Source organism: Sorex fumeus, unplaced genomic scaffold, assembly GCF_029834395.1.
Source record: "Sorex fumeus unplaced genomic scaffold, SorFum_2.1 ptg000054l, whole genome shotgun sequence".
Lineage (NCBI taxonomy): Eukaryota > Metazoa > Chordata > Mammalia > Eulipotyphla > Soricidae > Sorex > Sorex fumeus.
Genome location: NW_026606111.1, coordinates 48,727,015 through 48,746,492, shown reverse-complemented (window position 1 = coordinate 48,746,492; position 19,478 = coordinate 48,727,015). Strand labels below are relative to the sequence as shown.

General features: G+C 39.7%; 1 pseudogene; it reads left to right on the top strand.

Moving 5' to 3' along the window:
- Nucleotides 1–18,699: 18,699 nt before the first annotated feature.
- Nucleotides 18,700–18,793, top strand: LOC130033821 (uncharacterized; annotated as a pseudogene).
- Nucleotides 18,794–19,478: the final 685 nt, after the last annotated feature.

The window sequence follows — 19,478 nt, the reverse complement described above, 5'->3', positions numbered from 1 at the left end:
AAATTGATTAGCAGTTTAGTCTCAGGTCTGTCAGAAACTGCATTTGTTTTCCTCCATTTCCACCAAAGAAGTTTCTGGTACCAAACAGACTTAGTATAATGTATGTTCCTGTTAATCCACTTGCACTTGGGATCCATGTGAACACCTTCCACCTGGCCTTTATGAACCGTGGTCATCAAGTTTGCTTTTCTGGTGGCATTCTGTTTCTCACTATTCCTCTCCGCAGCTAAGTGATGTGAAAATACCATCTTTAGTAAATGGTATGATTGAAAGCTCCAGAAGGAATGCCAGCCCTTTCAGCTCTCTCGGTCTTTTATGTAACCTGTTCTTTGGAACCTATCTTATTTTCATATTTTTGTTTTGCTTATCATTTACGAAAAACATGTTAACGTACTTAGAAAATATCTACCAACTCTCCAATGCTGATCACCAGCTGTCAGTTCCCTACCCTTCCCCTTTTCCTTCCCATACATCCTTCACTCCATTAACTCTCCTAGGACCATCTATTTCCACCACCACCTTCCAGGCTCAAGGTCAAGCGGTACCAACCCCAAGATTCTACCAGTTTGTGGTTGGTTGGGTGGGAGAATGATGTCATAAAGTAGGCAGTTGAAAGGTAGAGGCTAGCCGATCAGGAGGTCAGATTCCCAAGAAGAAGACCGGATTGGATAGAGAGAGAGGTAGAATAAAGCAGGCTAGGGAGATGGAATCCTACACGACAGTTATAACAGTTTCACCTTCCTCAGACTCTTATGTTAGAAAACTGCTCCCATTATACTCAAGAGCTTACATATTTCATTAACAAATCAAGAAAATTACTAAATAATCATTTATATTGCACTGTTCACCAACATCATTAGGTTTTATTATTATTATATTTTATATAACTTTTACAGCACAGTGGGTAGGCCATTTGCCTTGCAGGAGGCCAACCCAAAGTTTCATACACGCAAGTCAAGTGCTTTAACCCTGAGCCACATAATCAGTCATCAGCAAGTTAGCTTTTAACTACTGATCTTAAGTAAAGAATCAGAAAATTAGACAAATAGATAAAAATGTTCACATCAATATAGACTTAGCAGTAAAATATTACAATTATGAAAAACTCCAAAATTTTATGGTCACTGAAATTTATTTTTTAAAAATTATGCTTGTATATAGACTAATGTAAATACATAATTGAAAAACTCCAAAGAAATGTAGCTTCATTTTACATGTATGTTTCTTGTGGTTCTATTTCTTCTTAATATAGTTATCCCACGAACAATACAAATTTGAACTTCTATATGATTTTTTTCAATAATTACATTATGAAACATTTTTGGACATTGGTATTGATGTAGAATAATTAAAGATGATTAATATGGGGACGGGCACTGAGGCCCAGCTCTGGGCAACCAAGTTGAACGGCTCCTATTTCAACCAGGTACAGCCTGCCCCCAAGGCCCTGGGACCCTCTGTGCGCATGCACAGCTAGGTCCACCTCCTAGAAAGCCGGTTTCACCCCTGATCTGCGCGGGACGGGCACGCAGGCCCAGCTCTGGGCAACCAAGCTGAACGGCTCTTATTCCAACCAGGTACAGCCCGCCCCCAAGGGCCTGGGACCCTCTCTTCGCATGCAAAGCTAGCTCCATCGTCGTTCCCAACATCTAGCTCAGTGCCAGGGACTCTTTCTGGAGCCACGGCCGCATTAGCGGCCGCGAAATATTTTCCCACTACATATACCATAGGAACCATAAGCTAACTTCTTCGATGGAAACTTCTCTAGTTTAGCTCAGTCACTAGAAACACAGTAGCCAATAACTCATAAGCCTATCTTAACTCACACTGCATATCAAGCAGAATAGTAACAGTGAATGTTAAGGACTAAACCACAGTTTTCACAATGGTAAAGCAACGCAAAAGCCCACCAAACTTTCTTATTGAAATGTATAGCCCAGATGACACCAACAGTACTGCAGTGTTAGACAACCTCTCTGACAAGGAATTCAGGAGGGAGCTACTTAGGATGCTTAGGGAATTAAAAGAAACAATGGAAAGCAATGCCAATAGAAGACAAGAGGATTTGAAGGCAGAAATGAGGAAAATGCAATCAGAAATGTCAGACCTGAAAAATCTCGCAGGCGAATTGAAAAACTCAGTGGAAGGCCTCAGCAGCAGAGTAAGAGCTGCTGAGAACAGAATAAGTGAGCTCGAAGATGAAGTTCAGAGACTCTCTAGAAAAGAGCAGAAAATGGAAAAGAGACTCACAATTCGGGAACAGATGGCAAGAGAAGATCGTAATGAAGCCCAGAGGGGTAACATAAGAATTATTGGAGTCCCAGAGGTACAGGAAGAAAACCTTGATGAAGAAGAAACTGTCAAATACATCATTGCTAAAACGTTTCCAGAGCTGAAGAAAACTTGTGACCATATTCAGGAGGCCCGAAGGGTACCAGCTAGAAGAAATCCGAATAAAAATACCCCAAGACACATTCTGATCAAAATGACCAAAACCTTAGACAGAGACAAAATTCTGAAAGCAGCAAGATCGATGAAAGAAATCTCTTACAAAGGAGCATCATTAAAATTCACAGCTGATTTTTCTGATGAAACCCTCATGGCCCGAAAACAGTGGTGGGACATAGTGAAAAAACTCAATGAAATAAATTCCTCCCCAAAAATATTTACCCAGCGAGACTCTTATTCATAATAGAAGGAACAACACACAGTTTCAGAGACAAACTACAGCTCAGGAACTTCATAGACTCAAAACCATGTTTACAAGTACAACTAAATGGGCTACATTAAGGCAAGACAGGCCTCTCAAATACACCAAATTTCAACAGAATAATGGGACAAAATCCCATAACAATAATCTCTCTCAATGTCAATGGGCTAAACGCACCAATTAAAAGACATAGAGTGGCAGGATGGATTAGAAAATTGAACCCAACATTCTGCTGCCTGCAAGAAACACATCTCAATAGTCAAAGCAAACACAGACTCAGAGTCAAAGACTGGAAAACAATCCTACGGGCAAACAGCTCCCATAAAAAAGCTGGGGAAGCCATCCTAATATCAGACCACATCGATTTCAGAGTGAGGAAGGTCATAAGAGACAGTGAAGGCCATTTCTTATTGATCAAAGGATCTGTAAAACAGGAAGAACTTACAATAATAAATATATATGCACCTAATGAGAGACCAGCAAAGAACTTAAAACAACTACTCATAGATTTGGAAAAAGCCGTCAACAGCAACACAATACTAGTGGGAGACTTCAACACTGCTTTGTCACCAATTGATAGATCAACCAGACTCAAGCTAAGCAAGGACATAATTCATCTGAGGGAAACAATGGAAGAAAGGGACTTGGTAGATATATACAGGACACTTCATCCACAAAAAGCTGAATACACATTCTTCTCAAGCGTACATGGAGCATTCTCCAAGATAGACCACATGCTGAGCCACAAAACATGTCTCCAAAAAATTAAGAAGATAGAGTTTGAATCGACAATCTTCCCAGACCATAATGCGCTGAAATTAGAAGTAAATCACATACAAAAACAGAAAACAAAATGAAACACCTGGAAATTAAACAGTGCTCAACTCAACAACGAGTGGCTTAGACAGGAAATCAAAAATGAAATCAAAAGATTCCTAGAAACGAATGAAAATGAGGACACGAGTTACCAAAACTTATGGGACACAGCAAAAGCTGTGTTAAGAGGAAAGTTTATAGCTCTACAAGCATTCCTCAGGAAGGAGGCGTGAGCACACATAAGAAACCTAACGTCACAGTTTAAGAGCTTGGAGAAGGACCAAAAAAAGGAGCACAACCCGAACAGGAGAAAGGAAATAATATAACTCAGAGCAGAGATTAACGAGATGGAAACCCAAAAAACAATCCGAAAGATAAATGAAACCAAGAGCTGGTTCTTCGAGAAAATTAGCAAGATTGATAAGCCTTCAGCAAAACTCAAAGAAAGGGAGAGAGAAAGCCCTAATAAACCGAATCAGAAATGAAAAGGGTGTCTTTACAACAGAAACTACAGAAATTCAAAGGATCCTCAGGGAATAATTTGAGAAACTGTATGCCACAGAAAATCAAAACCTCGAGGAAATGGATAAATTCCTAGACTTCTACTGACTCCGAAGGCTGAACCAAGAAGACCTGGAATACCTGAACAGACCTATCACCATCAAGGTAATTGAAATGGTAATAAAAAGTCTCCCCAAGCACAAAAGTCCTGGTCCGGATGGATTCACTAGTGAATTCTTCCAAATCTTTAAAGAGGACTTACTCCCAATCCTCTTTAAGCTTTTCCACGAAATTGAAATATCAAAAACACTTCCGAACAGTTTCTACGAAGCAAATATCACGCTGATACCAAAAGCAGACAGAGATACCACAAAGAAAGAGAATTACAAACCGATATCCCTGATGAACATAGATGCAAAGATCCTCAACAAACTACTAGCAAATAGAATCCATCTACTCATCAAAAAGATCATACACCATGACCAAGTAGGATTCATCCCAGGGATGCAAGGATGGTTCAACATTCGAAAATCAATCAACATAATCCATCATATCAACAAAAGAAAATGTAGAAAGCATATGATTATATGAATTGATGCAGAGAAAGCATTTGACAAGATCCAGCACCCCTTTATGATGAAAACCCTAGCCAAAATGGGTATAGAGGGGATCTTCCTCAACATAATTAAAGCCATCTACCACAAGCCTACAGCAAGCATCATCCTCAATGGGGAAAAACAGAGAGCCTTCCCTTTAAGATCAGGGACGAGACAAGGATGCCCACTCTCTCCACTGGTGTTCAATATAGTACTGGAAGTACTTGTAATAGCGATTAGGCAAGAAAAAGATATTAAGTGCATTCAGGTAGGAAAGGAAGAAATCAAGCTCTCACTATTCGCAGATGATATGACACTATACTTAGAGAACCCGATAACCTCCACCAAAAAACTCCTAGAAACAATAGACTCGTATAGTAAAGTTGCAGGCTATAAAATCAATACACAAAAGTCCATGGCTTTGCTATATGCAAACAGTGAGAGAGAAGAAAGCAACATGCAAAAAACAATCCTGTTCACAATTGTTCCCCAGAAAATCAAGTATCCAGGAATCATCTTACTAAGGAAGTCAAGGACCTGTACAAAGAAAACTACAAAACGCTACTTCAGGAAATAAAAGAGGACATGAGGAAATGGAAAGATATCCCCTGCTCATGGGTCAGGAGACTTAACATTGTCAAAATGGCAATACTACCAAAAGCATTGTATAAATTCAATGCAATCCCTATAAGGATACCCACGACATTCTTCAAAGAAATGGAGCAAACACTCCTGAAATTTATATGGAACAATAAGCCCCCACGAATAGCTAGAGCAATTCTTGGGAAAAAGAAAATGGGAGGAATCAACCTCCCGAACTTCAAAGTGTACTACAAAGCAGTAATAATTAAAACAGCATGGTACTGGAACAAAGGCAGAACTGCAGACCAATGGAACAGGGTTGAATACACTGATATCTCCCCTCAATCATATGATCATCTAATCTTTGGTCAAGGTGCAAGTAATGTGATGTGGAGTAAGGAAAGCCTCTTTAACAAATTTTGCTGGCATCACTGGACGACTACATGCAAAAAAATGGGCTCAGAACTCTGCCTAACACCGTGTACAAAAGTAAGATCAAAATGGATTAAAGACCTAAAGATCAGACCAGAAACCATAAGGTACATTGAAGACAAAGTTGGCAAAACCCTCCATGACATTGAAGCTAATCGTATCTTCAAAGACCCCACGCCACTGGCAGAGCAAGTGAAAACAGAGATAGATGAATGGGACTATCTTAAACTAAGAAGCTTCTGCACCTCCAAAGAAACAGTGACCAAAATACAAAGACAGTCTATAGAATGGGAAAGGATATTCGCCGAATACACATATGACAATGGGTTGATATCCAGGATATACAAAATATTGGTTAAACTCCACAAGAAGAAAACATCCAACCCCATCAAAAAATGGGGCAATGAAATGAACAGAAACTTTCCCAAAGAAGAAATCCGAATGGCAAAAAAGCACATGAGAAAATACTCTACATCATTAATCATCAGGGAGATGCAGATCAAAACCACAATGAGATACCTTCTCGCACCTCAGAGACTGGCCCACATTCAAAAGAACAAAAGCAACTGATGCTGGTGCGGATGTGGCGAGAAAGGGACTCTCCTTCACTGTTAGTGGGAATGTCGACTGGTTCAGCCCTTCTGGAAAACAGTATGGACGATTCTCAAAAAATTAGAAATTGAGCTCCCATTTGACCCAGCAATACCACTCCTGGGAATATATCCCAGAGAGGCAAAAATGTATAGTCGAAGTGACATCTGCACTTGTTTGTTCATTGCAGCACTCTTTACAATAGCCAGAAACTAGAAGAAACCTGAATGCCCAAGAACAGATGACTGGTTAAAGAAACTTTGGTACATCTACACAATGGAGTACTATGTAGCTCTTAGAAAAGATGAAATCATGAAATTTACATACAAGTGGTACAATATGAAAAGTATCATGCTAAGCGAAATGAGTCAGAAAGAGAGGGATAGACATAGAAAGATTGCATTCATCTGGGGGATATAAAGTAACAAAGTATGAGATTAATACCCAAGAATAGCTGAGATCAGCACCAGGAGGATTACACCATAACTTAGAGGCCAGCCGGGTATCCTAGAGGAAAGGGCTGTTCAGATAGAGAAGGGAGCACCAAATAAAGGATGTTTGGAGGATCCTCCCAGGAGGGGAGATGCATGTTGAAAGTACACTATGGACTGAACATGTTTGCCCCTCAATGCCTCTTTTGCAGACCACAACACCCAAAAGGAGAGAGAGAACACAGGGGATTGCCCTGCCACAGAGACAGGGGGGATGGGGGGATGGGGGTGGGAGGGATATTATCCATGGTGGTGGAAAATGGGCACTGGTGGAGGGATGGGTATCTGATCATTGTATAATTGAAACCAAAGCACAAAAAACTGTAAATCTATAACTGTAAAAAAAAATAAAATAAAATAAAGGGAAAAAAAAATTCTAAGGAAACCCAAGCACAAAAATTTGTAAGTCTACAACTGCACCTCATGGTGTTTCACTAATAAAAAAAATAAATTTATTAAAAAAATAAAAAAAATAAATAAAAAAAAAGAAATTGAGCTCCCATTTGACCCAGCAATACCACTCCTGGGAATATATCCCAGAAAGGCAAAAATGTATAGTCGAAGTGATATCTGCACTTGTTTGTTCATTGCAGCACTCTTTAAAATAGCCAGAAACTGGAAGAAACCTGAATGCCCAAGAACAGATAACTGGTTAAAGAAACTTTGGTACATCTACACAATGGAGTACTATGTAGCTCTTAGAAAAGATGCAGTCATGAAATTTACATACAAGTGGTACAACATGGAAAGTATCATGCTAAGCGAAATGAGTCAGAAAGAGAGGGATACACATAGAAATATTGCATCCATCTGGGGGATATAAAGTAACAAAATATGAGATTAATAGCCAAGAATAGCTGAGATCAGCACCAGGAGGATTACTCCATAGCTTAGTGGCCAGTCGGGCATTCTAGAGAAAAAGGCAGCTCAGACAGAGAAGGGAGCACCAAATAAAGGGTGTTTGGAGGACCCTCCCAGGAGGGGAGATGCATGTCGAAAGTGGACTATGGACTGAACATGTTTGCCACTCAATGCCTCTTTTGCAGACCACAAACCCAAAAGGAGAGAGAGAACACAGGGGATTGCCCTGCCACAGAGGTAGGGGGGGATGGGGGGATGGGGGTCGGGGGGGATATTATCCATGGTGGTGGAAAATGGGCACTGGTGGAGGGATGGGTATCTGATCATTGTATAATTGAAACCAAAGCACAAAAAATTGTAAATTTACAACTGTAAAAAAAATAAAATAAAATAAACGGGAAAAAAGTAGACATAACTTCAGGCATATAATATAAATATAATCCTAATAAGAGTAAGTAGATCTATAGCACTGTCCTCCAGTTGTTCATCGATTAGCTCTAGCAGGCCCGGTAACATCTCCATTGTGAGACTTGTTGTTACTGTATTTGCAGGAATATTTTCAGTATATCCTGAGAGCCTCATTCTCTTAAATGCCTTCTCTGGCAATATCAGGCTCCAGAGGAAAGAACTTTTTCCTGGGAGGATTGCGAGATTCATGGAATCTTCTATGAAGGCTTTGCAAAATCATATTGAATACGTCATGGGTAGCTTACCAGGCTTCACCATGCTGGCGAGATACTCTCGGTAGCTTGTCGGGCTCTCTAAGAGGGACAGAGGAATTTAACCCAGATTGGCCAGGCCGGCCACTTGCAGTGCAAATGCCCTACCGCTGGGCTATAGCTCCAGCAATAAGTATATAATGTAATAGTTCATGTTAAAAAATTGCAAAAAAAATACAAAAGTGCATAAATTTGAGGGAATTTTTACTATGCAAAAAGTTTGCAGTTGTTAAAAATCAAATAAAATCCTAATAGTGAAAAAAAAAGATGCCACGCCACTGTCTGAGCAAGTGAAAACAGAGATAGATAAATGGATAAATGGGACTATCTTAAACTAAGAAGCTTCTGCACCTCCAAAGAAACAGTGACCAAAATAAAAAGACAGTCTACAGAATGGGAAAGGATATTCGCCGAATACACATGTGACAAGGGGTTGATATCCAGGATATACAAAATACTGGTTAAAATCCACAAGAAGAAAACATCCAACCCCATCAAAAAATGGGGCAATGAAATGAATAGAAACTTTCTCAAAGAAGAAATCCGAATGGCAAAAAAAGCACATGAGAAAATGCTCTTCATGATTAATCATCAGGGAGATGCAGATCAAAACCACAATGAGATACCATCTCACACCTCAGAGACTGGCCCGCATTCAAAAGAACAAAAGCAACTGATGCTGGCGCGGGTGTGGCGAGAAAGGGACTCTCCTTCACTGTTAGTGGGAATGTCGACTGGTTCAGCCCTTCTGGAAAACAGTATGGACGATTCTCAAAAAATTAGAAATTGAGCTCCCATTTGACCCAGCAATACCACTCCTGGGAATATATCCCAGAAAGGCAAAAATGTATAGTCTAAGTGATATCTGCACCTGTTTGTTCATTGCACCACTCTATACAATAGCCAGAAACTGGAAGAAACCTGAATGCCCAAGAACAGATGACTGGTTAAAGAAACTTTGGTACATCTACACATTGGAGTACTATGTAGCTCTTAGAAAAGATGAAGTCATGAAATTTACATACAAGTGGTACAACATGGAAAGTATCATGCTAAGAGAAATGAGTCAGAAAGAGAGGGATAGACACAGAAAGATTGCATTCATCTTGGGGATATAAAGTAACAAAATACGAGATTAATAGCCAAGAATAGCTGAGATCAGCACCAGGAGGATTACTCCATAGCTTAGTGGCCAGTCGGGCATTCTAGAGGAAAGGGCAGTTCAGATAGAGAAGGGAACACCAAATAAAGGGTGTTTGGAGGATCCTCCCAGGAGGGGAGATGCGTGTCGAAAGTGGACTACGGACTGAACATGTTTGCCACTCAATGCCTCTTTTGCAGACTACAACACCCAAAAGGAGAGAGAGAACACAGGGGATTGCCCTGCCACAGAGGCAGGGAGGATGGGCGTATGGTGGTTGGGGGGATATTATCCATGGTGGTGGAAATTGGGCACTGGTGGAGGGATGGGTATCTGATCATTGTATAATCAAACCCAAGCACAAAAAATTGTAAATCTACAACTGTACCTCATGGTGTTTCACTAATAAAAAAAATTTTAAAAAAAGATGATCAATATATCCTAGAAAAATCAAAAAATCTAAGAAAAAGTATGCTATGCATGTAGCAAGTATCAGGCTGTTTTAATTATTACTACTTTTAGTAAAGTTTGCGGTTCAGGAGGTTAATTCCTCCCATTTTCTTTTTCCCAAGAATTGCTTTAGCTCATCATGGGGGTTTATTGTTCCATATAAATTTCAGGAGTGTTTGCTCCAATTCTTTGAAGAATGTCATGCGTATCCTAATAGGGATCACATTGAATTTCTACAGTGCTATTGGATGTATTGCCATTTTGACAATATTAATTCTCCAGATCCATGAACAGGGGATATTTTTCCATTTCCTCGCATCCTCTTTTATTTCAAGAAGCAGCGTTTTGTAGTTTTCTTTGTAAAGTTCCTTTACTTGCTTAGTTAAATTAATTCCTAGGTAGTTGATTTTCTGGCACACAATTGTGAATGGGATTGTTTTCATCTTGTCATTTTCTTCTCTCTCACTATTTGTGTATAGTAAAGCCATGGATTTTTTGGTATTTATTTTATACCTTTAACTTTATTCTCGAGTGTATTATTTCTAGGAGTTTCTTGGTAGAGGTTTTATGGTTCTTTAAGTATAGTATCATATCATTTGCGAATAGTGAGAGCTTGATTTCTTCCTTAACTATTTGGATGGCCTTAATCTCTTTTGCTTGCCTAATTGCTATTGCTAGTATTTCCAGTACTATGTTCAACACCAGTTGAAAGAGTCGGAACCTTATCTCGTTCCTGATCTTAAGCGGAACGCTCTCAGATTTTCCCCTTTGAGGATGATGCTTGCTGTATGCTTGTGGTAGCTGGATTTAAATATATTGGGGTAAGTCCCCTCTATCCCCAATTTGGCGAGGGTTTTCATAATAAACGGATGCTGGATCTTGTCAATTGCTTTCTCTGCATCTATTGATATGATCATATGATTTTTATCTTTTCTTTTGTTGATATGATGGATTATGTTGATTGATTTCCGAATGTTAAACCATCCTTGCATCGCCCGGGATGAATCCCACTTGGTCATGGTGTATGATCTTTTTGATGAGTTGTTGAATTCTATTTGCTAGTATTTTGTTCAGAATCTTCTCCTCCGTGTTCATCAGTGATATCGGCCTGTAGTTTTTTTCTCTCATGGTGTCTTTGTTTCCATTTGGTATTAGAGAGATATGGGCTTCATAGAAACTGTTTGGGAGAGTTTCTGTTTTTTCAATTTCCTGGAAAAGTTTGAGAAGGACGGGCAGTAGATCCTCTTTAAAAGTTTTGAAAAATTCGGTAGTGATTCCATCTGGACCTGGGTTTTTGTTTTTGGGAAGAATTTTGATTACAGTTTCAATTTCATTTATGTGACTAGGTCTATTCAGGTATTTTATATCTTCTTGACTCATCTTTGGGAGATTTTAGTAATCCAGGAAGTTATCCATTTCTTCTAACTACTCTTTTTTCTTGGCATACAGACTTTCAATGTAGTATCTGATGATCCTTTGAATTTCTTTGGATTCCATTGTGATATCTCTATTTTTATTTCTGATTCGGTGTATTAGTGTTTTCTCTCTCTGTTTCTTTGTGAGTGTTGCTAGTGGTATATCTACCTTGTTTATTTTCTCAAAGAACCAGCTCTTGGTTTCTTTGATCTTTCGGATTGTTTCTTAGGTTTCCATGTCGTTGATTTCTGCTCTAAGTTTTAGATCTTTTTCCTTCTGCCCAATGTAGGATCCTTTTCTTGATCCTTTTATAAGAACTTGAGCTGTGAAATAAGTTGCTTATGTGCATCTTTTCTTCCGTCCTTAGATATGCTTGCAGAGCTATGAATTTTCCCCTTAATAGGGGTTTAGCTGCATCCCATAAGCTCTGGTAGTTCGTGTCTTCGTTCTGATTTGTTTCCAGGTATCATTTGATTTCTTCCTTGACGTCCTTCCTGACCCACACATTGTTCAGCAGTGACTTGTTTAGTTTCCAGGTGTTCGATTTGGTTGTCCGTGTCTGTGTGTGATTCACATCTATCCTCAGTGCATCATGGTCTGAAAAGATTGTTGATACTCTTTCTATCTTCCTGATTCTTTTGAGGTATGTTTTGTGGCCTAGCACATAGTCGATTTTGGAAAATGTTCCATGCGCACTGGAGAAGAATGTGTATTCTTTCTTTGGGGCGTGTAAAGCCCTGTATAGGTCTATAAGTCCTATCTCTTCTATTACTTCATTCAAAGACAATGTTTCCTTGCTGAGTTTTGTTCTTGTTGATCTATTCAGAGGTGATAAGGCGATGTTGAAGTCTTCATCTACTATGGTGTTGCTAGCACTGTCCTCTTTAAAATCTGTTAGCAGTTGTTTTAGGTATCTAGCTGTTCCTTCATTAGGTACATATACATTTAAGAGTATGATTTCTTCATGTGGAATGTATACCTTGATGAAGAGAAAGTGGCCCTCGCTGTCCCTTCTAATCTTTTTCAGCCTGAAATTAATGTTGTCGGATATTAGTATGGCCATCCCAGCTTTTGTGAGGGAGCTGTTTGCTTGCAGGATTGTTTTCCATCCTTTCACTTTGAGTCTGTGTTTGCTCTGATTGTTCAGATGAGTTTCTTGTAGACAGCAGAATGCTGGTTTCAGTTCCTGACCCCATTTTGCCACTCTGTGTCTCTTTGTAGGTGCATTTAGACCATTGACATTAAGGGAGATTATTGTCATGGGGTTTTGTGCCATCTTCCTTTAGGAGTTGATTTACACGTGTTTTCCTTCTTATCTTACAGGAGCCGCTTTACTTCTTCTTTTAGATTTGGTTTTGAGTGTATGAAGTTCCTGAGTTTGTGTTTATCTAAAAAGTGGTGTATCGTTCACATCGAATTTGAGTTAGAGTTTAGCTGGATAGAGTATTCTCGGTGAGGCGTTCATTTCTTTGAATTTTTTCACTATATACAACCATTGCCTTCGGGTTTGGAGGATTTCCACTGATAGGTCTGCTGTGAATCTAAGGGGTGCTCCTTTGTATGTAATTTCCTTCTTTGACCTTGCTGCTTGTAATATTGTGTCTCTGTCCACAGCATCCATCGTTCTGAATATGATATGCTTGGAGTGTTTTTTTCTGGGGTCTCCTTTAGCTGGTACCCTTCTGGCTCCTTGGAACTGGATGTCTGCTTTCCTTAACTCTGGGAACTTTTCAGCAATGGTTTCTTTTACTCTAGCTTTTTCATTGGGGTTGTTTCCCTTTCCTTCTGGTACTCCAATGATTGTAATGTTGTTCCTCTTGGCGTCATCCCCTAGGTCTCTGATTCTCCTTAGAGCCATTTTGATGTCTTTTCCTATTGCTTGTTCTTCCCAGTGGGAGTTCTGTTGCTCATCTTCAAGCTCGCTGATCCTCTCTTCAGCTGCACTTATCCTATTGCTAAGGGCACTTACTAACTTTTTAATTTCATCCACTGAATCCTTTATTTGTGACTCTTCTTTTTGTAGCTTTTTAAAATTCTGTTCTCTTTTCTTCCTGTATTTTCTTGACTCTCTGTTCTATTGTTTCTTTCATTTCTTATTTTAGTCATTGGATATCTCTTCCATTGATTCTTTGAGTAGATCCTTGAACACCCTCTGCATTTTATCCTGGAATTCTTTATCAATGAGAGCGCAATTGTGGACAACCTCGATTGAGAATTTTTCTTTTCTTCATATTCTCCTTGTGGTGGAGATTTGCGCTTTGGAGGAGGTACTTTTTAGTTTTGAGCTTGTACAGCACATTTCATACAGGTCTTTTCTTAGAAATGGAGTAGGCGAGTGGAATGTTGTTGTATTCTAGTAGAGGTGGTCAGACATTTTTAGTCGGTATTAGGCGACAAAGTGAGAGATGAAAGTCCTGAGTGCCCAGACTGGGAAATATAACTGCGGCTGGCCACCCAGGAGAAGGCCACGCCCACTTCTGGGAGGACACACCCCTATATGGTGGCCACGCCCCTGGCCCATCCCAGGGTCACTCCCACCCAGGTTCCTGGAATGTAGGAGGAGGGATGGAAAATCCCATGGAGCTGCCTCAAGTGTCCCCTTCTGGAGGGTGTCCAGTTCTGCAGGAAAATGCGGGGAGCTGGGGGTGAGGAGTGGTGAACCTGGCTTGTGCTCCCCCTACCCACCTGGAGGGGAGGCGCTGATTTGGTGATGGACAGTCCCAAGGAGCTGCTGCAGGTGTTCCCCGCAGGTGTCCCCCTGTGGAGGGTGTCGAGTTCAGCGGGAAAAGGCATGGGGCTCTTGTTTTATTTTTACTTTATGTTCCAATCTTAATGGTATCACCAGCTACTCAGTGAACCTAGCTAAACCCTAATGTCTCTTCCACTTTCTCCTGCACAAGTCTCTGCTTTCTGACAAAAGGGAGGACCTCAGAATGCTGACATAAATCTAATACCCAGGGCTGCAGGAGATAGTGTAGTGCTTATGGAACTTGTGTCACATGCACTCAATTTGACTCCCAGCACCACATGATTGCCAGAGTATCAAAGGCTGTATAGCATAGGAGGACCCCAAGCACCATGGCCACGTTTTCTGAGAATTGTCTGTAGGGCCCCCACACCTCCTGAGCATTGCTTTAGAGACTCTCCCAGCAACCAAAAAAATATGTAATGTCCCAGAAACATGTACTTGTCTTAAATAGGGAGCCTCACTTGAAGTGAGGTTCACAAGGAAATATTGCATGAAAACATAAATCAAAGAGCAGGGGAGACAGTGTAAAACATGTGAGTACAGATCATATATTTGGTGAAATGAGTTAAGATTCAGATGCCCTAGTCCTCGCACCAGGGATATTCCTTCAAAAATGCCCCAATATACTGGAAAGGTTCTAGAACATTAAATGACTGAAACTCAGTTATGAGCAACTTTGTAACTGTGTATCTCTTAGTGATTCTAATCGATAAAGTAAATTTTAAATATACCCATCAAAGTAATCTTTTTACCACTAAATGGGAAAGATACTTTCTAATGCTTATCCTCACGAAAAGCTCAACAGAGTGTGACACTTGCCAGGAAATGTTCTCCCTTGCATTTTTCTCATGATACTTATTAGTACTTCACTCTTCTGTTTCTTCCCTTTTCTCATGCCAAAGCTTCGCATCTCCCTTGCAAGCTCCTGAAACATTATCCATTCAACATTGATGCACTTTGCCACTGCTCCTCTTGGCGTCTTGTCCACGAACTGATTCTAAAACATAACATAGCTGCAATTACAGTATTCATGCCAAAGGCAGTCATTGATATATCTTTGGGTTTAGTTTTCTACAAGCTATTGGCACACAGGTGAGTAACATTTTTTTTCCTACAGAGAACACAAAAATAGTTATGCTGGGTTTTAAAGTTCCATCAGTATTTTTAATGTTTTATTGAATATCTGTGATATAGACCATTACAAATCTATTCATAATTTGCTTCCAGTCATACAACGATCCAACTTCCATCCTTCCTCTAGTGTACATTTCCCAAAACCAATATTCCTGGTTCCCTAAAACCATCCCCCAACAAACTACCCCCACCCCCAGCCTGTCTCTATGGCAGGATCTTTGATTCTTTCTCTTTGTTTCCTTTTTATTTTGTGCATTAAGGGTCTCATACAGGTACTAAGAGGTCATCATCTTTGTTCAAGGAATTGAGCATTTTTATCAGGAAGGTAAGGTTGGAGTAGCTTTGAGGTATGGAAATGACTGCTGAGGCTTCCATAAGTACAGGGCAGTGAGTGTAGGATGCCCATCCTGCCCAGAGAAAGCCTGGAGATTTCAGTCACAAAACACACATATCCGAATTTTCAGCTGTTATGTTTCAGTGAGAGTCATCCTGAGACGGTGGAAACCAGAGGAGGGCATGGTGGCGATTTTGTATTGTGGGAGAAAGTGGCTGCACTGGGTTCTGGTTGGGTGGGCACCAAACTAACCTGCCTCCCTCCGATTTACCCTAGTGTCTTCAGCCTTTTGCAGTTCCAAGGTTAACTGTGACTGTTGATATCTTCCAGATTTGTTTATGGGTCTATGAAACAAGACCAATCCATTAGCTTGTATAGCTGAGCCAGGGGTGGTTTGTTAACATGGCTCCCACATATCTTTCGGGAGTTTAATTTCTCGGGAAATGTAGTCCTGAGTTGTTGGGAGCCAGCCAGAGGCACAGTGGCCATTTGAGGTTATCGGGAAGCATGAAGACACCATCAGACTGTTGATGCACTCACCTGAGGGTACAGGTTGACTTTCTGCAGGCACTGCACAACCAGACTACAAACATTCATTGAATGAATGAACGAATAATCAACATTTTCAAAATGTGTCTCTTTCTTGCATTTTAGAAGGGTAACTTCTAACATGAAAATAATCTTCACGGTATAATCAAGACCTATGATTTATTCTTAATATATTTAATAAAAGCTAAACATTTTGGAAATTTATACAAAGAAATTCTTTTAAATTATCTGTCTTCATAATTTACTTGTAAATTACTAAGATATCACTGTTTCTTCCACTGTTCTTAGCATAGAAATTTACAGACAGAATGTGCTAAGTAAAAATTCATTTTGGCACTTCTGTTCAATGTAGTACTGGAAGTACTTGGAATAGAAAATAGATAAGAAAAAGATATTTAGGGTTTTTCATGTATGAAAGGTAGAAATAATCTCTCACTATTCACAGAAGATATCATACTATATTTAGAGAATACTAAAATCTCTACGAAAAAACTCCTAGAGGCAATAGACTTTTATAGTAAAATTGCAGGCTATAAACTCAATACCCAAAAGTCTATGGCTTATTTATATGCAAATAATGAGAGTGAAGAAAGTGACATGAAAAAGCAATCCCACTCACAATCGTGCCTCAGAAAATCAAGAACCTTGGAATCAGCTTAACTAAGGAGGTAAAGGACCTATACAATAAGAAATTAAAAAATGACACGAGGAAATGGAAACATATCTCCTGCTTATGGAATGGGAGAATTAACATTGTCAAAATGGCAATTCTCCAAGAAGCATTGTAAAAATTCAACTTGATCCCTATAAAGTTACCCATGACATTCTTCAAAGAAATTGATCAAGCACTCCTGAAATTCACATGGAACAACAAACGCACACGAATAGCTAAAGCAATTCTTGGGGAAAAGACGATGGAGGCATCACCTTCCCCAACTTCAAACTCTACTACAAACGATAATAATGAGAACAGCATGGGACTGAAACAAAGGCTCAGCTGCAGACCAATGGAAAAGGATTGAATATACTGACACACACCCTCAAATATATAATCATCTAATGTTTGATAAGGGAGCAAGAAATGTGAAGTGGTTCAAGAGAGTCCTTCTAAACAAACGGTGCAGAAAAAACTGGACAGCTATATGCAAAAAAAAAAAAAAATGGCTCAAACCTCTACCTAACACCATGCACAAAAGTCAGATAAAAATAGGTCAAAGTCATCAACATCACACCAGAATCCCTCAGGTACAGTGATGACAAGGTCGGCAAATCCCTCCACGACATTGAAGCTAAAGGTATCTTCAAATATAACATGCAACTTGCCAAGCAACTGGAAACAGAGATAAACAAAGGGAACTATCTTAAATTAAGCAGCTTCTGTACCTCAAAAGAAACAGTGACCAGAAACAAAGACTCCGCCATGCGGGCAAGATACTCGCAGAAGCCTACCAGGTTCTCTGAGAGTGAGAACTGGACAATCAGAGTTACTCTCTTCTAAATAAGATCCAGTCTCTGGATGTTGGCTATTGATGGCATTACATGGATCCAGGGGTAGATCGTGGTTTTAACACTTAATTACTAGAAGATGGAGGATCTGGAAGGAGGGGGCACAGTCTTGATCTGAGCAGCCATGGAGATCTCATCCCCCGGTCCCACACATTTGGGTTCCTCTTCCAGTTCCTTCATGCATGAGGCTCCTTCAAGCTTGGGAAGAGTGGTCTTAAGCGTACCTATGGCTGGTTGCAGAGGTCTTCAGCTGCCGGGTCTATGCTCAGGGCGGTGAGGGAATCTCACCCCGCCATCTCCAAGGGGCCCCAGTGAGGAAAGCCAGGTGCGAGGTCAGGAGACTGTTGTTTTAGACATATTTGGAATTAATTTTAGATCGAAAAGTACGCATCATTGAAAATACTTATGTGCTTAGTAATAAATTACTACAAACTTGTTCAATCACGTCAGAGACCCCACTCTGCTCAGAGAACTAGATTTTAATTACAGATCCGTTTTGCCCATGTGTCATGACTGAGAATCTCTATCAGTAGATATGAAACTCACTATACACAAAGATGCACACAGGTTACTATGAGTCATCTATGTTGTTAATGTGAGTTGGCCATTAAACTTCACTGAGACCCTTTGTTCTGTCCTTTATAGGAGCCATATGAGTCTCACCTTCCGTTCAAGTTGAACTTGTAATAAGGTGGAATGAAATCATCAATATGCTTCTCAGCTCATCCTTCAGGAAAAAAATCCTACATACATTCAAGGTGGTCAAAGTGCAGACAACACCATCCACCTTTTCCTGGAGAAGTACACGGGACTGAGGTGAAAACAGCAAAAGGCTCTAATTTAATGGTCTTAATTAAGGTTTCAGGGAACGACATTAAACAAACTCATATACCATCTTCCAAAAGAATTATTTTGTAAAACTGATGCCTAGGGTATGGTAAAAGATAATATGGTAAAAACCATATTTTTCTTTCTGGGACATTAAATTTCTAAATCTATTTATTCATGCTGCTTTGAAATACATTCCTTGATTAGGAATAATTGTCTGCCATAGGAGTGAGGAAGGACAACACTCAAAGTAATAAGAAGAGAAAAAATATGGAAAAATTAACTCCTACTAAGTTTAACACATATACTAAAATTGAAATGATAAAATGATGAGCATGGTCCTTGCACAGAGATGATATGCAAACTTGTAAAGCATTCCATATTTTTGTTGCAAGAAGAATGAACAGGTCTACTTTAAGCTAAGACAATCCCCACAAGTACAAAAATTCTACATAAAGAGAGCACAAATCCACACCACAACAATCTCTCTCAATGTCAATGGACTAAATGTGCCAATTCAGAGGCACAGAATGGGAAGATGAATTAGAAAACTGAAACCAACATTCATTCTGCTGCCTGCAAGAAACACGTCTGAACAATCAAAGCACCCATGGGCTAAAAGTAAAAGTCTGGGAAACAAGTTTTCAAGAAAATATCACCTCCACAAAGCTGGAGTGGCGATACTAGTATCAGACCACATGGACTTCAGGCTAAAGATGATCAGAGACAGTGAAGGTCATTTCTTAATGATCATGGGATATGTACATCAGAAAGAACTCACCCTCCTCAATGTATATGATCCTAATGACAGACCAGGAAAATACTTAAAAACAACTTCTAATTGACTTATAGAAAAACATTGATAGCAACACAATACTAGAAGGAGATTTCAACACATCTTTGACACTTCTCCATAGATCAAACAGACTGAAGCTCAGCAAGGAAATATTTTCTTTAAGGGGAGTAATGAACAACCATTGGCCTAGGGAAGAAATCAAAGAGGAAATAAAAAATTTCCAGAAACAAATGAGAATGAGGACACGAGCTACCATAACTTGTGGGACACAGCAAA